Consider the following 22,486-nt stretch of genomic DNA (forward strand, 5'->3'; position numbering starts at 1 on the left):
TTGGGTTTGCCAAACGAATGGTGAGGACCCTCACCCGGTCAGAGAAAAATTCCATACCTGTTCTACAGGTGGTGGACTTTGACCGAATAATGGGCCAGCTGGCTGAGGTAAAATATGCTTCACCTCAATTCTAATATTTTCTCTTCATTTTTACTAAGTATTTAATGATCCGGCTGCTCTTTTCTCAGGTAATGCTGAGGGTAGATGGGCTCCGAGGCCCCTTCAGGGGGAAGCAAGAAGAGGTAAATGACGCCAAACGGAGGGCCCTTGAAAACCTCAACTTTACTAAATATGCTAGTTATATGTATGATTTAAAGATTAAAGCAGTAGAGTTGAAACAGGAGAAGCTAATCCAAAGCTTGACGGCTGCAAATGATGAAGCCACTACCGGGCTAATGACCTTGAGCAAAAACTAAAGGATGCTCAATCTGAACTCAAGGCATTAGAGGATGCTGACAAGGAGAACACAAAACTCTGGGCAGATGTCTCCTGACTAGGGGTCGAGATCACCAATCTGCGAAACAAGCAGTCGAATGTGATCGCCTAAGAGCAGAAGCGACTGATGGAAGAGAATGAGCGGGATAATGCAACCCGCCTGAAGATAGCATGGGGGCTCCTCTACCCGGATTTGGACTTTGAAGTTTACAAACTTAGGTATGATTACGCCACTGCGGTGTATGATGCCCAAGTGTTGGGAAAGGCAGCTCCGCCTTGCTTCCAAGATTGGGCTACAGAGCTGGGATATGAAGTCTCTGATAATGAGGAGCCGGCGGAGGAAGAAAAAAAAAAAGGCAGCCAGCCTCAAGGGGCTGACAACCAATCAGAAGCCCTCCCAGCCAGTTAGTTACAGCCGGAGCAGCAGCTTCCCCCTCAGCCTTGAATCAGCCTCCCCAAATTCAGCGGCAGTATGCCAACTTCTTTCTTTTTCGGCTTGTATGCCGAGTAATGTTATATCAATACCAACTGTGGGGTTGGGTAAACAATTTGTTTCTTTTGCTTCTTCACCGGATGTGATTCTGGTTAACAATTTTTCTGGCCTTCGTGCCATTTCCAATATTAATGAAGTAATCCGACTCAGTCGGTTGTTTATATATATATTTGTTTTTGAATTTTTTCAATTTGAATTTTGCGTATATACTGCAATTCTTTAATATTTTTCCTAACTTAAAAAAGCATGCGGCAATTTGCAATCCGGGCTACTCTTATCCCTGGACGGCTGTGTGGTTGGTTTCATTTCAAATAGATTGATTCACTTAAAAACACTTGATACTTGGAGAAGTATGAGGTGTTTTTAGGCTAATCAATCACAATGGTGATAGCCCAAAACCAAGTGCATAGCCGGCCATTAGAACGGGGGCTTCTAGCCTCTTACCCAGGCGGTAATATTCCGTCTGGGATTATTTCATAGCCATTACACACTCTTTTGCCCCAATTGTGAGAGAGTGCAACTTTGGAATAAATAATCTAACTAAAAACTTCAGCCTGTAACCGACTGATGCCTCAAGGCATCCGGTATTCGGAAACTTAATCGTTCTCGTAGATTATTCTGGTCAGACGGCTATGAGTTGGCCACTTTGGTCGTTCAATCTTTGTCGTCTGCATAGGTACGTAGAACTGACGAAGAGTCTGCTCTCTGCGACGATTACACCCGGATGGGTGTTGTCGGACGCCATCATCCATGTTGGGACAGGCGGTTTTATAAAATAAGCAACCATCCGGCCATTGGCCTTTGGTCTTGTTTGAGACCGGTTGTATATTCACTAAGCGTTTTTGTGCTTAGTTTTTTCAACTTGGCCATTGGCCACACGTTATTATAACATTGAATTTACACTAAATGTCGAATTTAGTTAGTTAAGCAATTAGTCCGTTAAGGTATTACCCAGGCGGACATGTAATTATAACATTAAATTACACTAAGTATCAAACTTAGTTGGTTAATCAAAAGTTCCTTCTAAGTATAATCCACGCGGATAAGTAATTATAAAGATAACAAAACAATTTTGTAAATAAAGCCTGATTTCTCATTGATAGACTCGCTGTTTACAAAAAATTTACATTTCTCAAAAGTAGTACTTTTTAAAGTTATCTACATTCCAAGTTCGAGGCAGCAATCTGCCGTCTGGAGATTCTAGACGGTAGGTGCCATTCCTGACATCTTCATAGATCCGGTAAGGGCCTTCCCAATTAGGGGTTAGCTTTTCAGCCCCATTGGCCTTACCGGTTGCCTCCATTTTTCGTAACACAAAGTCACCAAATTTCAAAGGACGCTTGTGTACTTTCTTGTTGTAAGCTCTCGTCATTCTCAGACGGTATATCTCATGGCGCAGGGCAGCATTGCCCCTGTGTTCCGGGAGGGAGTCCAATGCCTGCCGCATTGCCTCCCAATTTGCCTCTTCATCATAAAGCATTACTCTGAGAGTCGTCTTGTAATGTTCAATAAGCAAGACGGCTTCAGCACCGTATACCATAAGAAATGAGGTTTCACTGGTTGCCCCTTTGGCAGTTCTCCAGATGGCCCATAAGACATGAATAAGCTCTTCTGCCCATAAGCCACCGGCTCTTTCAATTATTTTTTATGCCGTTTGAGAACAGCTTGTTGAAGGCTTCGACTTGGCCGTTTGCTTGGGGTCGGCCGACTGATGCAAAATAATGTGAGATACCCTAATCTCCCAACCAAGTCTTAAGGTGAGGCGTTTCAAACTGAGGGCCATTATCAAGCACCATGGACATAGGTACCCCAAACCGGGTGATGATGTTCTTCTAAATGAAAGAGATGACATCCTTTGTCTTGATGTTCTTGACCGGCTCAGCCTCTACCCATTTGGTAAAGTAATCCAAAGCCACCAAAATATAACGTTTTCCGCTTGGAGCCGGCGTGTAAGGACCCAAGATATCCATGCCCCACTTAGCAAACGGGACTAGGCCGTGGATTGCCGTCAGATCAGTAGTCGGGCGGTGAATAAGCTTGCCAAACCTTTGGCATTTGTCACACCTCTTCACCAACTCTTTAGCGTCTGCTTTTAGAGTATGCCAAAAGTAATGTCGCCTAGCTCTGACGGCTAAGGATCTTCCGCCTATATGAGAGGCACAGTATCCAGCATGCAATTCTTCAAGAACTTCTTTACCCTTTTCTGGGGTAACCCCACTTCAATAGAGGTTTAAGGAAACCCGCCTTGAAGAGCTCTCCGTTTCTCATCTCGAAGTTTGCTACTCGCTTCTTCATGACGGCTGCCTCATGTGGTGAATTAGAAAGTGTTCCGTCTGTTAAATATGCCAGGATGCCATCCATCCAGGTACAGCTTCGGTCAAGGATTCCAATGGGCTCTTCATATATACTTCTCTTTTCAAGAACTTCCCAAAAGACTGACCGAGGCGTATCACAGCAGGCAGAAGATGCCAATTTGGACAATGCATCCTCCTGGTTTTTATTTGACCTGGGCACTTGACTCAGACGGAATTTCTCAAGTGCCCCGGCCTCTTCTTTGACTGCCTGAAGATACTTGATCATAGCCGGATGAGTTGCCTCATATTTTCCCTCATACTGGCTTACGATCAACTGTGAATCAGAGTAGGCATCAATTTTTGTTGCCCCAGCTACCTTACACATGCAGATTCCGGCTAGCAGGGCTTCATATTCCGCCTCGTTAATTGAGGCTTGAAACTTAAACCGCAGTGCATATTCAAATCTGTCCCCCTCAGGGGACTCATATATAACTCCTGCACCGCAGCCGTTCTTCATCGAGCTCCCGTCTACATACACTTTCCAAACCTGATCAATGTTATCCGGTGGTACCGGTTGTTTTATTTCAACAATGAAGTCGGCAAATGCCTGACCTTTCACTGCCTTTCTGGGTTCAAAAGTGATTTCAAGACTTTGCATTTGGATAGCCCATTTCAACATTCTGCCGGATGACTCCAAGGTAGACATTGGTGATAAGTGACTTTTATGTCACTTTTAGGGTGTTTATTGAGTCTTATTCCGGCTTACTTTCCAATAATTTCACCCTTTTTATCCTTTATTTCTATTATTTTATTATTCTCGTCTTTTATCTTTATTTTGAGTATTTTTGTAATTTTCAATAATTTTTAGTTTATTTTCGTGTTTTATTTTATTTTTCTTACTTTTAATGTTTGTAGTTTAAGTTGTTAGTTTTTATTTTTAATATTTTCTCTTTTTATCTCGTTTTCTTGTTTATTTTAGTTTCGTATTTTATTTTATTTTACTTCGTTTTATTTTATTATTTTAGTCTTTGTCCCTATTCTCCCTCGTGTTTGTTTTTGGTTGTAGGTGTGTTCGGGTCGATAATCAAGTTTCAAGTTTGGATCAAGTTCGGAATCTCAAATTGAGCCAAACAACATTCTTACAAGCTGCTGCCCCTAACCTCATGTTGCTGCCACTCTAACCTACACCACACCCATCTCCTATCCTACACCACCCCAAACAACACACACAACATTATTCCCCTGCTCCCTGCCTTCTCAACACCACCACGCAACACCAACAGCTCCAACCTCCACCCACCAACACCAACAGCTCCAACCTCCACCCACCAACACCAACAGCAACAACAAACACAACACCAGCCACCTACCAGCACTAACCTTCACCCCGCAACAAACCCAACACCAACGGCAGCGACAACAACCATCAACAACACCAACATCGCAACACTCCCCTGCTTTCCCTCTCTTTTACGCAACCCCACATCGCACCACCACAATCACACCCACAAACCAAACTCCCAATCGCACCGAAATCACCCAACATCACCAAACCGCCACCAATTTCTACCACCAGCCTTCGCAACCCACTCAATTTCAGCCACCTTCAATCACACCAATACACCAGCCCCCACAACAACCAATTAAACCAACAATAACCACCCAAATCACCACCAAGTTACTTACCTCACAGCCGCATTTCGCCCAACACCCAAACTCACAGAGCTGCTACTCGCGGCCGCGCAACCCTGTCAGAAAGCGCACAAAATGGAGTCCTAAATCAGATTCGAGGCAGAAGCTTTGCGCGACCTGTGTGCGTCTTCTGTGCGGGCGCGTAAATGTGGGTTCAATCACGAGCTTCTCACGTGAGTTTAATGAAAATTGAACGGCCTTGATTGATGCTTGATTGATGACAATGAGGATTGACGGTGGTGATTATGATGGTTTCTTGCGTGATGTTGGAGGTGATGCGAATCAGAGCAGCCAAAATCGAGCAAGAAGAAGTCTGATGTGTTGAGGGAATTGGGGATATTTATGGGTTTTAATTTCTTTTAATTTTATTTTTATTTTCCTTTTCTTTTTCCTTTTTCTTTTGTTTGTTTTATTTTATTTTCTATTTTTTTTATTTCTCTTTTCTTCTATTTAGCCTTGTATATAAATACCCTTTTGGGGTTATTTTCTCTCAACCTTGAACACTTAACATTTTTATTTTAGATTAGATTAGATTAGTTTAGCTCTTTTATTTTCTCTCTCTTAGGGTTAGATTAGGAGTTTCTCTCTCTAGTTTAGGAGTAGTTTAGAGAGAGAAAGATTGGATTTTTCATGGAGTTTTTGGGATTTTGAAGAAGCAAATTTGTGGATTTTTCCTCTCATAAATTCAATGAGTTTTCCTAACTTTCTCTCACCTTTATTGCTTTCATTTATTATTGTTTTTGTTTATTTATTTGTTTATTTGAGTAAATTAATTAGTTTAGTTGTTGATTCTTGCTTTTATTATTATTTTACCTTGTTTTCCATATTTTTGTTCATTATGTTAGTTTAGGTTTTGTTCTAGGGAAATGGATGAAGGTTATGTTAATTAATTTGATGATTGATTGTGGTTAGTATGAAATTGTTTCTTGATTATTGCGTATGGATGATGCTTTTATGGATTAGAATCTTTCTAGCTAATTGATTCTATGCTTTTAATTGTATTTTCAATCAATTGTGCGAAAGTGAGTTGTTTGAGAACCCTAAATTCCTCCATATCTTTGCTAGGCTAGTTGCACGAGAGTGAATTAGTTTAGTAGGATAATTAACATGCTTAATTGTGCGAGAGTGAGTTAAATGTGTTGATTGTTCCTAATCAAGGTCATTTTCATCTAATTGTATGATGTTGTTGAATGCATTGATGTAATTGGATTCCACTTTCCCTAGTTTTAGTTATTTGCTCTTAGTAGTGTTTAGTTGAACCTTTCTTTACCTCACAAGCTTTCCTAGTAGTCTAATTAGCATAGATTGATACACTTACTCCTTTTGGGTTCGACCCTTTACTTACCCCTATACTCGTATTAGGGTAGTTTAGGTATTATGAATTGTTAATTTGATTAGGGTTAGTAGAACCAACGACACTATCTAATCCCTCGATCAAATTTTGGCGCCGTTGCCGGGGACTAAGGCGTTCATTAGTTTGTGTTGATTAGATTAGCTAGGTTCTTGTATATAATTTGATTTGTGTTTGCTTTTCTTTGTTTGATATTTGTATAAAAATGGCATGCTTATCTTTTCCTCAATTTGATGGTGAACCCTTTTATGCTTACTTTGAAAGACTAGATGGTTTTCTTAGTTACCATGGGTGTTCTCTTAATGATGCTTGTGATATAGCTTATTGGGGCATGAATGAGTATACTAGGGGAATGGTTGAGGACATGAATAATGGTAGATTTTGTCATTTGTCTATGCATGATGCGTGGGATTTCTTCACATGGCTTGCTAAGGATTCTTTAGATAGAGAATCTCATGTTTCTTACTTTGATTCTCAATGCCAAGATTCTTTTAATTTTTGCATGAATTCTCTTGATACTTCTTATGTGCCTAGTGATAATCCAAGTATGCAAATTGACACCTTTCCCCCTTATGCTCATTTTGATGAGGTTTGTGCTAATTTTGATAATGTGCAATTTGACTTTGATCATGAACCTCAACCCAATAACATTGAAGCCCAAATTCTTTCTCAAATGCAATATCTCACCCAACAACTCCAAGAGCTTCAAGAGGAACAAAAATTGAGAGAAGTAAGGCTTGCCCAAGTGATGAGTGCTTTGGTTGATGTAAATGGATGTGAGGCACCTCATTTGGAGTGTGAGAGTCTTTTTGAGAATGATGTGGGCCAAGGGTGTGAAGTTGAGGGGAGATTTTCTTGTGATGAGGGGATTTTTGAGGATTTTGATCCTTTTCATTCCCCATTTGAGCTTGAATGCCATCCTTCCCCTTATTTACCACCTTTGAGAGCTTCCCTTGGTGAGCATGTGAGTGAGCCATCTTCAATTTTGAATGAGGGATTTCATGAGGATGATGATGATGAGTTTGAGCAATCAAGAGAGATTGAAAGTCCCTTGAGTGATGGTGGAAGAGTTTTTAATGAAGAAAATATCAATTTTGAGGTTTCCAACCCCCTTCCCCATCTTGATGAGTCTACCTTGCATGTTTGTGACCCTTCTATCCATGAGTCTTTGGACTCATTTGAGGTTATAACTAGTGTGTTCATTGAAGGTGTAACAAATCATTATAGCCTCTTGAAAGAGTTCATTGGCATTGCTTCATGGGAAAGGGATGAATTTGAGAGAAACCTTTATCCTTTCATGCATGGTTTAGAGACTCTAGGCTTTGAGGATCTTGAGGGAGTTGTTGTTCATCGTTGTGATAGAGAGGAGGATGGGGTTGTTTCTATTGGAGAGTTTTTGTTTGAGGGAGATGTGAGTCATGAGTGTTCTTTTGAGGATTCTATGATTGATTTTCATGCCCTCGTTGATGATGTGAGGCTTTGTGAGACCATTGTTTCTCCTCCCCTTCCTCATGTCCCTTTCTCAAGGAAATTTGACCACATCTCCTACTATCCCATGTTCCTCCCTTCTTTTGTCAAAGAGCCTATTGAGGACCCTCTCTTGTTTGATGAGACTTTTCCTTTTCATCCTCCTATTATTGAGGAAATGGGTGATTGTGCCACCCAAAAAGATTTTGAGGAGGTTTTGCCTTTTTATTCTTTTCCTTATTTTTCTTCTTCTTTCTCTTCTTATTTTCTTGATTTTTCTTTTGATTTTTCTTCTTTCTTTTGGCATCTTCCTCCTCATTTACGTGCAATAATCTTGTTGCACGTCCTCCTCTCGTCATTTGCCTACTTGTTATCATATGAGATGTGTAGTAGTGCATTTGATAAGCTCTTGCGTTCGTTGCAATATTATTTACTAGAGCGGTCTCGCTTGGACGTTAAACAAGCCTTTCTCGGGAAGTAACCCGAGGCTTTTATTGCTTTCATTTTCTTTTCTTTTTAGATTAGATTTTCTCTCATGGAAATGTTTGTGTGTCCTTTTGCTAGGTACATGACTTGATATACACTAATGCATTGGTTTGGATCAAGAATCAAGGAAGTTTGATGCCTATTTTTGCTAGCATATGGAAATCGAGATTCAATTCAAGAGGAAATCGGCTTTGAAAGGTTAAATTGGTTCATTTGCGGGAAGTTACACCCACCAATATCCGGTAACATCTTTCTTAGCTCTTTCTCTAATGGTTGGTAACTCGTTGGACATGTGTTGGTTTGTTGGGTTGATTTCTTTCTTTTCCCCTCCCATGTTTTATATGGTTTATGTTTGAGTATATTGTCTCATTCAAGCTTGGGGGAGGGTATCCTATCATGTTTGGTGGGATGTTGATTCGTTTATGCCATGCACTTGAGTATATGCATTTTCATGTCTTTTCTTATATTTTGAAAAGTCCAAAAAGATTTTTGGTTTATTTTCAAGGTAATTTTGGCAAAATGTGTTTTGTTTGTTCTTATATTGGACATTTTGTTTTGGGACTTGAATCCTTGAATGTTTTTCTTCCTAAGTGGTAAATGTATGCACGGTTTGAGAGTGTCATTGGTTGACTCTAGGATACTATATGCTAAGGTAGTCGGGTTAAGAACTTTTAGGGGTCCATGAAGCCATAGTTCACGGGAATGTGGTAAGATGGAGTTGCTCTCTATAGTGGATTTGAAACCCTTGGTTGGTATTTGTTTGGTTATAATCCCTTGTGAGCTTCATTTGTTCTAGCCTTCATCACCTTGTTGAGCGGCTATTTAGGATCCTTGACTATGCATGTCTTAATCCTTGTTTTGACCTCTAGCTCCCAAGATCGTGACCGGGCCTCTCTAGGGGAGGAAAAGGGCACCTTTTCTCGTTTTTCTTTATCTTCTTTTTATTTTGTTACAAATTTGATTTTCTATTTTGCATCAACCTACTTATTAACCAATTTGAGCCTAATGTTTCCTGCTCTTGTTTAAACCGCATTACAAACCCAATGGCCTATGTTTACCAACCCTTTTAGTTAGTGAAGCATAGGCATGTGAGGTTTGAGTTTTGAGAGTGTTGATCATGAGCAAGAAAACTTTGTGAATTGGTTTAAGTACAGTATTTGAAAGTTGAGCTTGAAAAGAATATGCAAAAAGTTCGAGAAGAAAGATGCAATTCAAGAAAATCAAATGAAGTTTCAAGAAAAAGCCGTCCATGGTTAGAAAAAGGCAAGGACACATATATAAAAAAAAAAAAAAAAAAAAAAAGAAACAAAAAACACAAATATATTTTAGTTTGGTTTCGTTTTCTTCCCTTGTTTAAGCATTGAGGACAATGCTTCGTTCAAGCTTGGGGGGGGGAGCGTTCCTTCATTCTTTTTGTATATATTGTGTGTTAGTGTTGAGTAAGCTTGTGGGAGATGGCATTATTGGTATTTTTTTTTGATATTTTGTGAATTCTTGAGTTTGTTTTTGAGAGTAGGCCACTCTTTTTCTTCACTTAGGAAATATCACCAAAATTTTCAAAATTTTACCCCGCCTTAACCCTTAGCCATTATGGGGAGTTTGATAAGTGACTTTTATGTCACTTTTAGGGTGTTTATTGAGTCTTATTCCGGCTTACTTTCCAATAATTTCACCCTTTTTATCCTTTATTTCTATTATTTTATTATTCTCGTCTTTTATCTTTATTTTGAGTATTTTTGTAATTTTCAATAATTTTTAGTTTATTTTCGTGTTTTATTTTATTTTTCTTACTTTTAATGTTTGTAGTTTAAGTTGTTAGTTTTTATTTTTAATATTTTCTCTTTTTATCTCGTTTTCTTGTTTATTTTAGTTTCGTATTTTATTTTATTTTACTTCGTTTTATTTTATTATTTTAGTCTTTGTCCCTATTCTCCCTCGTGTTTGTTTTTGGTTGTAGGTGTGTTCGGGTCGATAATCAAGTTTCAAGTTTGGATCAAGTTCGGAATCTCAAATTGAGCCAAACAACATTCTTACAAGCTGCTGCCCCTAACCTCATGTTGCTGCCACTCTAACCTACACCACACCCATCTCCTATCCTACACCACCCCAAACAACACACACAACATTATTCCCCTGCTCCCTGCCTTCTCAACACCACCACGCAACACCAACAGCTCCAACCTCCACCCACCAACACCAACAGCTCCAACCTCCACCCACCAACACCAACAGCAACAACAAACACAACACCAGCCACCTACCAGCACTAACCTTCACCCCGCAACAAACCCAACACCAACGGCAGCGACAACAACCATCAACAACACCAACATCGCAACACTCCCCTGCTTTCCCTCTCTTTTACGCAACCCCACATCGCACCACCACAATCACACCCACAAACCAAACTCCCAATCGCACCGAAATCACCCAACATCACCAAACCGCCACCAATTTCTACCACCAGCCTTCGCAACCCACTCAATTTCAGCCACCTTCAATCACACCAATACACCAGCCCCCACAACAACCAATTAAACCAACAATAACCACCCAAATCACCACCAAGTTACTTACCTCACAGCCGCATTTCGCCCAACACCCAAACTCACAGAGCTGCTACTCGCGGCCGCGCAACCCTGTCAGAAAGCGCACAAAATGGAGTCCTAAATCAGATTCGAGGCAGAAGCTTTGCGCGACCTGTGTGCGTCTTCTGTGCGGGCGCGTAAATGTGGGTTCAATCACGAGCTTCTCACGTGAGTTTAATGAAAATTGAACGGCCTTGATTGATGCTTGATTGATGACAATGAGGATTGACGGTGGTGATTATGATGGTTTCTTGCGTGATGTTGGAGGTGATGCGAATCAGAGCAGCCAAAATCGAGCAAGAAGAAGTCTGATGTGTTGAGGGAATTGGGGATATTTATGGGTTTTAATTTCTTTTAATTTTATTTTTATTTTCCTTTTCTTTTTCCTTTTTCTTTTGTTTGTTTTATTTTATTTTCTATTTTTTTTATTTCTCTTTTCTTCTATTTAGCCTTGTATATAAATACCCTTTTGGGGTTATTTTCTCTCAACCTTGAACACTTAACATTTTTATTTTAGATTAGATTAGATTAGTTTAGCTCTTTTATTTTCTCTCTCTTAGGGTTAGATTAGGAGTTTCTCTCTCTAGTTTAGGAGTAGTTTAGAGAGAGAAAGATTGGATTTTTCATGGAGTTTTTGGGATTTTGAAGAAGCAAATTTGTGGATTTTTCCTCTCATAAATTCAATGAGTTTTCCTAACTTTCTCTCACCTTTATTGCTTTCATTTATTATTGTTTTTGTTTATTTATTTGTTTATTTGAGTAAATTAATTAGTTTAGTTGTTGATTCTTGCTTTTATTATTATTTTACCTTGTTTTCCATATTTTTGTTCATTATGTTAGTTTAGGTTTTGTTCTAGGGAAATGGATGAAGGTTATGTTAATTAATTTGATGATTGATTGTGGTTAGTATGAAATTGTTTCTTGATTATTGCGTATGGATGATGCTTTTATGGATTAGAATCTTTCTAGCTAATTGATTCTATGCTTTTAATTGTATTTTCAATCAATTGTGCGAAAGTGAGTTGTTTGAGAACCCTAAATTCCTCCATATCTTTGCTAGGCTAGTTGCACGAGAGTGAATTAGTTTAGTAGGATAATTAACATGCTTAATTGTGCGAGAGTGAGTTAAATGTGTTGATTGTTCCTAATCAAGGTCATTTTCATCTAATTGTATGATGTTGTTGAATGCATTGATGTAATTGGATTCCACTTTCCCTAGTTTTAGTTATTTGCTCTTAGTAGTGTTTAGTTGAACCTTTCTTTACCTCACAAGCTTTCCTAGTAGTCTAATTAGCATAGATTGATACACTTAGTCCTTTTGGGTTCGACCCTTTACTTACCCCTATACTCGTATTAGGGTAGTTTAGGTATTATAAATTGTTAATTTGATTAGGGTTAGTAGAACCAACGACACTATCTAATCCCTCGATCAATTGGCCACTTGAGGGGCTGATCGGTGTAAATTACAACCGAATGAGCCAGAAAGTACGGCTTCAATTTCTTGAATGTCATATATAAAGCAAGGCAAAAATTTTCAACCACGGGGTACCGGAGTTCAGCATTTTTTAGCACATGGCTAATGAAATAGACCAGGAGCTGGATGCCGTCTCTCTCAGCAAGGAGAACAACACTGAGAGCATGATCTGAGACGGCTAGGTACATGTATAACGTCTCTTTGGGCAGAGGGCTAACAAGCCTTGGCAAAGAGTGCAAGTGCTCTTTCAGCTTTTGAAAGGCCGCTTCAGCATCATCCCCCCACTCAAATCTGGTCTTCTGCCTGATTGCTTGGAAGAAGTAAAGGCATTTGTCACCTGACCGGCTGATGAACCTCCTCAGTGCTGTCAGGCAACCGGTTAGTCTCTATGCTTCCTGACAGTTCGGGGTGACTTCATGTCAATTACCGCCTGTATCTTCTCGGGGTTAGCCTCTATCCCCCTTTGATCAATCAGGAATCCGAGAAACTTCCCAGACTCAACACCAAAGACGCATTTCTTAGGATTTAGCATAACCTTATGCCACCTGAGTGTGGTGAAGGTTTCTCGGAGATCAGCAAGGTGATCCGCCTGCTGCTTGGATTTGACTATCATATCATCAATGTACGCCTCCACATTCCTACCAATTTGATTATTGAAGACCGTATTAATCATCCGTTGGAATGTAGCCGGCGCATTTTTCAAGCCAAACGGCATCATAGTATAGCAAAATAACCCCTGATCAGTGACGAAGGTCGTTTTCTCTTGATCTTTTTTCCACAAGGGTATATGATGGAAGCTGAAGTAGGCATCCATGAAACTCATCAAGGCATGCCTGGCTGTTGAATCGACCAGACTGTCGATCTTTGGAAGCGATTAACTATCCTTGGGACATGCGAGGTCTGTGTAATCAACACACATACGCCAAGTACCATTCGACTTCTTTACAAGCACAACATTCGCCACCCAGTCGGGGAAATAACATGGCTGAATGAACCCGGCTTCCAGTAGCTTCTTTACTTCGGCAGCTACCGCTTGACTTCTTTCCTCGCCATGATTTCTTTTCTTTTGCCGGATGGGATTCTTTTTGGATCCACGGCGAGTTTGTGGACAACAAGATCCGGGCTGACGCCTGGCATCTCTTCCACTTCAAAGGCAAAAATGTCTTTGAATTCCTTCAGCAATAGGTGCAGGTCTGCACCCAGATTAGTATAAGCAACCGTCCTAACCTTAACAGTACGCTCTGGATGGCTGTTGTCCAGAGGTATATCAATATATTCTCTAGTCGGCTGCGGACGGAGCTCATCTGACCGTTCCCCGGTCAGTGATTGCTATTTTTTCTCTTTCTTCACCTCCACCAGCATAGGGGCCTTTCTTTTCTTCCCGACTGCTTGTGGGGATGGGGCGGCATCCTTGACATTGTCAAGGTCTATTGGTTCCGGGCCTTGGCCGCCTGGGGCCACAGTATCCTTGACGGCTGAGAGTAGCACTCCCGGGCCGTCTTTTGATCCCTATTCAAGGAACCAACAAAGTCATCATCCCTCTCATACTTAATGAGCATGAGGGAAGGGATGATTATAGCCTTGGCTTCGTTGAGGGTTGGCCGGCCTAGGATAATGTTATAGGCAGTCAGTTCCTCAACGACCAAGAACTTAACGACCAGGTGTCGTCCTTTTCCTTTTTCACCCAGCCAGATTGGTAAATAAATCCTACCGACTGGGTAAACCATTCCACCCCTAAAGCCAACCAAGGGGTCTGTAACCGGATGCATGCTGTTAAGGTTGTATTTCAGCTTTTGCAAGCACCGGAGACTGATGATGTCCGACGAGCTGCCGGTGTCAATAAGGATTCGTCCAATCAGCTGGTTGGCGACCTTACATTCAATGACGACCGGGTTGTCATGCGGACGACGGATAGTGCCCCTTCTCAGTGATCAGAACGTCTGGGAAGGAGGAACTTCCTGCCGCCTGATCATCATAATCATCATTGTCCATCTTTTGAAGATGGCTCTTGGTGTCGCGGACGGTAGGGCCATCGCATGAGAACCCGCCTTCTATGGTGTAGAATGGCTCCTTATTAGTGTCTAAACTACTAGCAGGCTGGGGGTGTCTTAGATGACTGCCCCGGGTTCTTCTCATTAGTCCCTTTGGACTTAGAAATGTAGGACTTTAACATCCCCTTGTCAGCTAGACGGTCCAACGCCCGTTGAAGGCTGAAGCAGTCGTTGGTGTCATGGCCAATTTCCTCATGGTATTGGCAGAATTTATTGTTGTTCCTTGATTGAATGGAACTTTTCATTGGATTCGGCTTCTCTAGTGACAGCTAGTCCTTAATCTCCATGAGGATGGAGTTGCAGTCCTTGTTAAACTCGTACCTAGGAACGTACGGTTTAAATTCTTTCTTTTTCTTCTAGGACGGCTGGTCAGAATCACTAACCGCCAAGACTTCTTTTCTCTTTTTACTCTCTTCTTTTTTCTTGGCCGACTGTCTTTCTGCCAGTCAGACTTCTTGGATTCCGACTGGCTACCAAGCGAACAGAGGTCGGTTTCTTGAATATAGCTTTCCGCCTCCCTTAGGGTCGCCTGTAAAGTAAAAGCCCCTTTTCTGACTAGGTCAAACTTAAAGGTCGACCCGTCTCTCAGACCCTTAAAAAAGTCTGTAAATGCTACCTCATCAGACAGTCCTTGAATCTGAATTCTGATCAGATTGAACCGCCTGACATAGGAGCGCAATCTTTCTCTCTCTCCCTGCTTAATGGTGCTCAAGTAAAGACTTGTTTTCTTCGCAAGGATGTTCATTGAAAAATTTGGAAGCAAACAGGAAGGTAAGCTTTCTGAAACTGTCAATGGAACCGGCTGGCAAATTGCCAAACCATTGTTGTGCGATGCCCTTCAATGTAGCCGGAAAGCATCGACACCAAGTGGCATCATCTAACCCCTGTAAATACATGAGTTTGGTGTAAGCCATGAGATGATCTTTTGGGTTAAAGGTTCCGTCTTAGGTTCCTACCAACACATTTTTATCCTTGGCCGGCTATGCCGCCTCGGTTATTTCCTGGGTGAACGGAGAAGGTTGTTCACCAAGGCGAAGCAAACAAAGCTTCCAGTCTAGTGGCTGGACGTTGTTGTATGCCGCCTGATCTCCGAAGAGGGTCGGCTGCATAAAATGGGGAGAATACGGACCGTAGACCAGAGGTGGTACATACGGTGCATTCCCAATCATCTAAGGGCCAGAATGGACAGTATTACCGCCTGTATGGCTCTCATGCAAGAAAGGTACATTCCCTGCAGATGTGTTCTTGAAGGTGTCTGGAAAGCTCGATGTAGAAGCTGACTCAGACAGCAATTGATTTCTCTTGCGGGTGATGATCTCCCGGGCGTCAAGAGTTGATTTTTTGCTTCCCACCGGTTGTTGAGTCCGGCGGGGATTGATGGTATTCCTCTGAGGAAGAAGAATCTTGGACCAATGAATGGTCCCGGCTACCTTCTTCTTTAAATGAGGAGTTGGCTGCCGATCTTTAACAGACTTCCCCTTCTCCAGAGGAGTCTTTCTTGCGGACTGACCCCTGCTTGGGCTAGCCCAGCTCTTCGTGATCAAATCTTTAATTTCACCGTTGAAACTTGTCATGAATTTCATGAGTTCGTCTCGAGTGACGGGAGCTGATCCACTGGCCATATGGGTTTCCCCTTCCGGCTGCCCAGGAGGTCGGTTTGTACCTGCCTGGATGGCACCCCGCTCTAGAGTGTCTCTGGGCCGGACGCGCTTGGTTATCAGAGAGCCATCACTGGCTATATAGGTTTCGAACTTAGGATCATCATCCTTCTGGTCAGTAAAAACTTTCGATTTGTCTACCGAACGCTCAGGAGGCGGTATAGACTCTTGAACCATCCTTGAGGTACTTTATGACAGGGTAAAGTCGTATCCCCTAATTAAAAGTAAATACCTAATTCCTCCAACTAAAGTAGATAGGGAAGTAGGGTCGAACTCCACAGGGAAACAAGTCTTTTTACTCCTAATTATTTATTATAATCTAAATTATCTAAGTAACCAATATTTTTGGGAATAAATTCTATACTACGAAGAATAAGTTTAGGGAGAAAAGAAACAATAATAAGGAAGCCTAGGGTCACAAGTTCACCAATAATTAATATTTCGGGATAAAACATAATAATTAATAATTAACATTGCACAAATAACATGATTAACAAGCTCTCGCAATTTATTAATCAACATAGATCTAACAGGCTCTCGCAATTTACTAGATCTAAGTTCCTATTAAAAATAGTCTTTAATATTAAATTAACATCTGCTCGATTCATCAATTCAATATTGCTAAACATTCACAATCAAATTACATCTGCTCGATTCATAATCTAATTGCAAAGAATTAAAACAATTCAATAAGAAATTATCATGCAATACCAATAATCAATAATAACAAATTATCCCTTCATATTAATTATGGATCCCCATAAACCCTAGAATGAAACTACTCAGACATAATCATAACTAAACTAATCAAATAAATAAAACAAAACATAATCAAAGAAGTAAATGGAATAGCTGAAATTAAAGGAGAAGAAATTGTTACCAAAGGAAATCTGAATTAATGGAAGTAATTAAGAACAAGAGTTGAGAGAGAATTTAAGAGAGAGAAATATCCTAAGTAGAGAGAGAAAATCTAAAAAAAAGGCCATCCTCAAATTATGTACAAATCTCGTACTTAAACATCCCCCAAAACAAAAATTAAAATTAAATTAATCAGGTCTGAGAAAAACACACGCCCGATCGGGCTAGAGGCCGCCCGATCGGGCGCGCCTTTTTCCTTGCGCTCCTTCTCATCAGCGTTGCCCGATCGAGCTAGATGCTCGCACGATCGGGCGCGCTACAGGCCACGCACCATCACCATACATGCCGCGCCCGATCGTGCTAGCTTGCCCGATCGGGCCCTTACTTCTCTTCGAGGCTTGGACTTCGATTGGGCTTGATTCCTCGACCCAATCCGGATTTCCTCTTCGGGTCTTGAATACTCGGTCCAAATACCTCGGTATCCCGATTACCGAACCCTTAATCACCGGCTCGATGACTCTAACCGGCCTTGGGCTTCAAAGATGGTCGTGCTCTTCTAATTTCCGTAGTCGCTCCATGAAAAACCCGAGAAAATGCTCCAAAGGTGCAATTTCCTACAAAACTCAACAAAGACTACGAAAACACTAGAATACACCAATTATCAATAAAAGTGGCTCGAAAGAGCCAAAAACACTACTAATTAAGACCAAGGGACGGGGGTAAATTACTATATAAAATGGACATATCACTTTCCCCACATACGGCGTTAAATGTTTTGGGTACTTTTGTCCCTCGGGAGAGTTACGTCACAAAGATTGGTCCGGCTGAGCTGTACCTGCAAAAACAACGGAGACTCCCGATGGTGGAGCTCCGCCTCCAACGATCAAGTTAGTAACTTGAAAGAGAATAAAGAGTACGGAAATTTAGGTGGGGAGCTGCTTGGATTCCAAGCTCAAGTGTTTCTCTAATGAGAGAGAAAGTAGGTGTAATAAATGATTGTATTGTGTCCCCAAAATGCGGATATATCTCCCTATTTATAGGGTCGTTGGTTGATGTGCCCCTATCTAGGTCACTTGACCTAGATTTTAGTGGACTGCGCCGAATCACGGCGCTTCTTGGGATTTGGGCCCTTGAAGGTCGCCATTTCAGAAGCTTATATGAAGGGAACACGTGTCAAGAGGGTATTGGGCCACTTGGGCCATCCTGAACTTGACACGTGGCCTCCTCTCATTGGTCCACATGTCTAGGGTATTTTTACCCTAAACAAAAAATATCCTCTAAAACTTAATAAATATCAATTCTAATATGTATGATATCCTCTAAAAGTCCAAACATATTATTTTTAATAAAATGATATCTTTAATTATCTAGAGGATATCAGTTATAGACTAGAATATAACATTTTTACCCTGAACGATATCATTTATAGGCTGGATGATATCCTTTATTCGTTAGATTCTTAAAATGTATCTTGTTATGAAAAAATCATATCATTAAATTTCTAAATATATTGTATCCTCAATACGCACATATTATAACATCAAAATAGAAAAACATATCCTTAACATTAGTTATAATATGTTAAATTAATAGAAGGAAAAACAATAAACAAATATATAAAGGTTTGATAGAACACAAAAAATCATTTATGTAATAAAGGATATCTCGTAAAACTATTGATATTTTCATGAATTTCTACTGATAAAAAGTTGGATGATATTATTTATAAACAAGACAATATCCTCTAAACCTTAATAAATATCAACTCTAATATGTATGATATCCTCTAAAAGTCCAAAGATATTATTTTTATTAAAATGATATCCTCTAAATATTGGATAACAACCTATTACTATTGCATGATTTCCTTGAAAGATTAGATAGTGTAGTATAAAAACTATTTCAAGACTTAATGGTATCCTTTAATACAATTATTATATCCTTAGAGTATATAGATATTTTCTAACAACTGGGTATAACCTTTAAAATCTTTGTTATTTCCTCTAAAAATTAAAAGATATCCTAGTGGAACTAAATGATATCCTCTAAAGATTGGATGATATCTTCTAAGGATTATATGGTATCATTAGAGTATATAGATAATTTATTGATATTCTAGACAAGGTGTAGTATGTGCACATATTCAAAAATTTAGTGCAGATTATTTAGATTATTCCTCTCCAGTATGGGCATTATACTGGAAAAGTTGTAGTATTTGATGATAACATTCAGAAATTAAGTTATTTCTTTCAAAAAATATTAATGAAAGACAATTAAAAATTAAAAGTACTTACCTGATACAAAATATCTCCAATTTAAGAGAAGTCTTTTCCAAATACATTGCACAATTAGTAACCTCTTCAGTTATATTGTATATATTTTTTATAAAAAGATATCATTAGTATATGAATATAATTTAAATGTTACAGGACATAAATTATTCATACAAGGATAAATTTTCGATCAATAAGAAAAAGAGAACCTATTACTGAAGGATAAATTTTATCACAATTAAAAAATAATAAATTCATTAGAGGATATATCATAATTAAGAACTAAATGATGTACAATTATTTGTGTAATATCCTTGATTGGTTGGATGATAACTTTTACTGGCTGGTAGATATCCTCTTCTTACTGGATGATATCCTATATTTGCTGAATTATATCATTTATGATTGTGTCTATGATATCCTTTATTTCCTGGATGATATCCTATAGTAACTATATGATATCATCTAGCCAGTAGAACATATCATTTAGCTAATGGATTATAGAGGATATCATTCACCTAACACAGGATATCATTCAGTTAGTAGAGTATATCATCCAAACTATAAAGGATATCATATAGCCAGTAGAGGATATTATCCGGCCAGTAAAGGATATCATCCGGCCAATAGAAGAGAACATCAATTAAGGATACATGTTTACATTTTATCACAATAAAGAATAAAGTATATTGTTATATCCTATTATTAAAAGGATATATTTTATAACAATTAATAATATAATAAATTCATGAGAGGAAATAAATTATTTATAAGAGGATATGTTTTCCGTAATAGAGCATACATATAATTTGTATTATAATTATAAAGGATATATTCTATACATTGGAAATTTTTATTCTTGCAATAACGGAAAACTCTTATTAATTAGAAGATATACATATAAAAGAACAATAAAAATTATAATTTATACATTTAACAGAATAAGTTTTATTAGAAATACAAATATATGAACAAAGGATATAACTATGTACTAAGGATATAACTATGTAAACAGAGGATATGATTTTCTTCTTTTATTCAAAGTACAGATTATTAAAAATATCTAAATAAAATATAATTATATTTCAAAATATCTTTATTAAAATATTAATATTATTCAAAGATTCTTATCCTAAACTAACCGACACGTGGTTTCAAAAAAAAAACAAACCGACACCTTGTTTAATAAAAAAATAATATCAAATAAAAAAAACTTAAACCTAAAACTTGAAGCCCCACTATATATAGTACAATTTTCTTTCATCTATCCAAATCTAATCATCACGAAATAACAAGAGATACGATTCAATAGATGATGAAGAAATTGATATAAAATCGATGGAAATTCAATTAGGTTTTCCCAAGGGTAAATTACGGGGAGCAATTAATCGATGCAATGCTGAGGAAAAGCTTTGTATTGAATTAACAAAAGAAGTGAACAAGATTGAAAATCTTGTTAAAGAGAAAAAGAAGAAAGCATGGAATAATGATATTGAAAATGCTGTAGAGGATTCTGAAGAAATTTCAGAGGACATGCACAAAAAGAAGAGGGTGATTGGACAATCATCAAAGTAGATCCATAATTGTATCTCTTCTTTTTATCTGGTTTTGAGAGAACACTAGGAAAGGGTGTGATTTAGGGCGAGACTAGGTCGTTGAAAAACTAATCTACCCTTGGTCAAAACAAAATTTATAATCTCTCAACACACCCCTACACAAAGCATAGAGTAAGTCAAGGGTCGAACCACTAGGAATGAGAGGTAAATGCTAGAGTTAAAGTTAAGCTATTTCGAAGCAAAATGGGTGAGGTGTGTCAATTCTACCAATCAAACAATCTAAATGAAAATCAAACTTATCAAGTACTAGGGTATGGATCCACATAAACTCGTAATCAATTCAACTAATTGGGATTGGAGATGACTAAGTCAAGTGTTGCGAAGGAAAATCAATTAAGAAATCAAGAGAATATGGTAGGCTAATCTCCTAGAGGTCAAACTAGCGCCAACTACAAGAGACTCTCGCTAGGAATCCTGCAAACCTACTCAATCGACAAATGCAAGTCACAAATCAATTTTCCATATCAATGTGAACCTACAATGCAATCTACTATGAGAAACTTATGTTGATCACTCCTAAATTGAACAAACACATACACTTAATAAATCAACCAATTTAATCACAACATCAACTCCATCAATTTCCCCCAATTAGCACAAATCAATAACTCATTTATGCTTCACCATTTCCCTAGCAAGTCATGGAAATCATCATCGAAACTAAACTAAGCAACAAATTCATTATCATCATATTAATCCAAAAATATACCAATTTAAAAATCAATCAACATGAAAAATTAACAAAGAAATTGAGATCAAAACAACGATTGCATTAAAATAAAGAGATCCTTACAAACTTGCTTCAATTCAATGGAGAAAAACACTTAGAATCATCAATCTTTAATCTTCAATCAAGAATTTCTCTCTCTACAAACTAGAGTTTCTCTCTCTAAAAATCTAACCTAATTCTATTCTAATTTCTGAAAAATTCAACTCTCTCTAAAAATAGAAAGAAAATCTATATATAGTAAAACTAACTAAGAGAAATTAGTTAGATCGTCCCAAATAAACCCGAACAGGCGCGGCCAACTACAAGAGAGAGAGCAGCCGCGCAATTCTTGGTACGGAACAGGGACATGAGAAGGTGCGCCCGCGCCGGAGAGAAGCACGCCCGCTCCCGAGAGAGGCGCGGCCGCGCCACCAAGCTGCGCGGCCGCGCGCGCCCGCGCCTGGGAACAGGGCAGCTATCTTCCCTATCATCTCAATGCTCCTCGTGCGTTCCACTTAATGCTCTTGATAAACACGGAACCTTGCAGTTTCTAAACTCCATGTTTTCGGGTTCAAGACTAGAAATCATGCCCCCACGGCTTGAAAGCACAGCTCAAGGTCTTTAAGAACTTGCACTTCTCCATGCTCGAGCTTCAAATGGAGACCACTAGGCATCCTAATCAATGTTAAACTCGGGAAGATGCCTCGGGAAACTTGGATAACGAACTTAACCTGAAAAATAAAGGAAAACAAGCAAATAAAAGAGAAAATAACAAAATAAACCAAGAAATGCATAAAGAAAGAAATCTAACTAAGAAAATGCAAACTAAAAGAAATAAAGAGTAAAATCAAAGAAAAGCTAAGTAAAAGCTCTATAGAAAAGCATGAAATTCATCCCAAAGAGAACCAAATGAGTGCCATAAATGACACTCATCAGGGTGACTGCATTTCTTAAATTTTTCTTACCTAAAATACGTCTTTCATTTTTGAGCCTGCAGGACAAACCCTACAAAAACCACCCTCTCATTTCCCAAATTCTCTA

Source organism: Chenopodium album, chromosome 8, assembly GCF_948465745.1.
Source record: "Chenopodium album chromosome 8, dcCheAlbu1.1, whole genome shotgun sequence".
NCBI lineage: Eukaryota > Viridiplantae > Streptophyta > Magnoliopsida > Caryophyllales > Amaranthaceae > Chenopodium > Chenopodium album.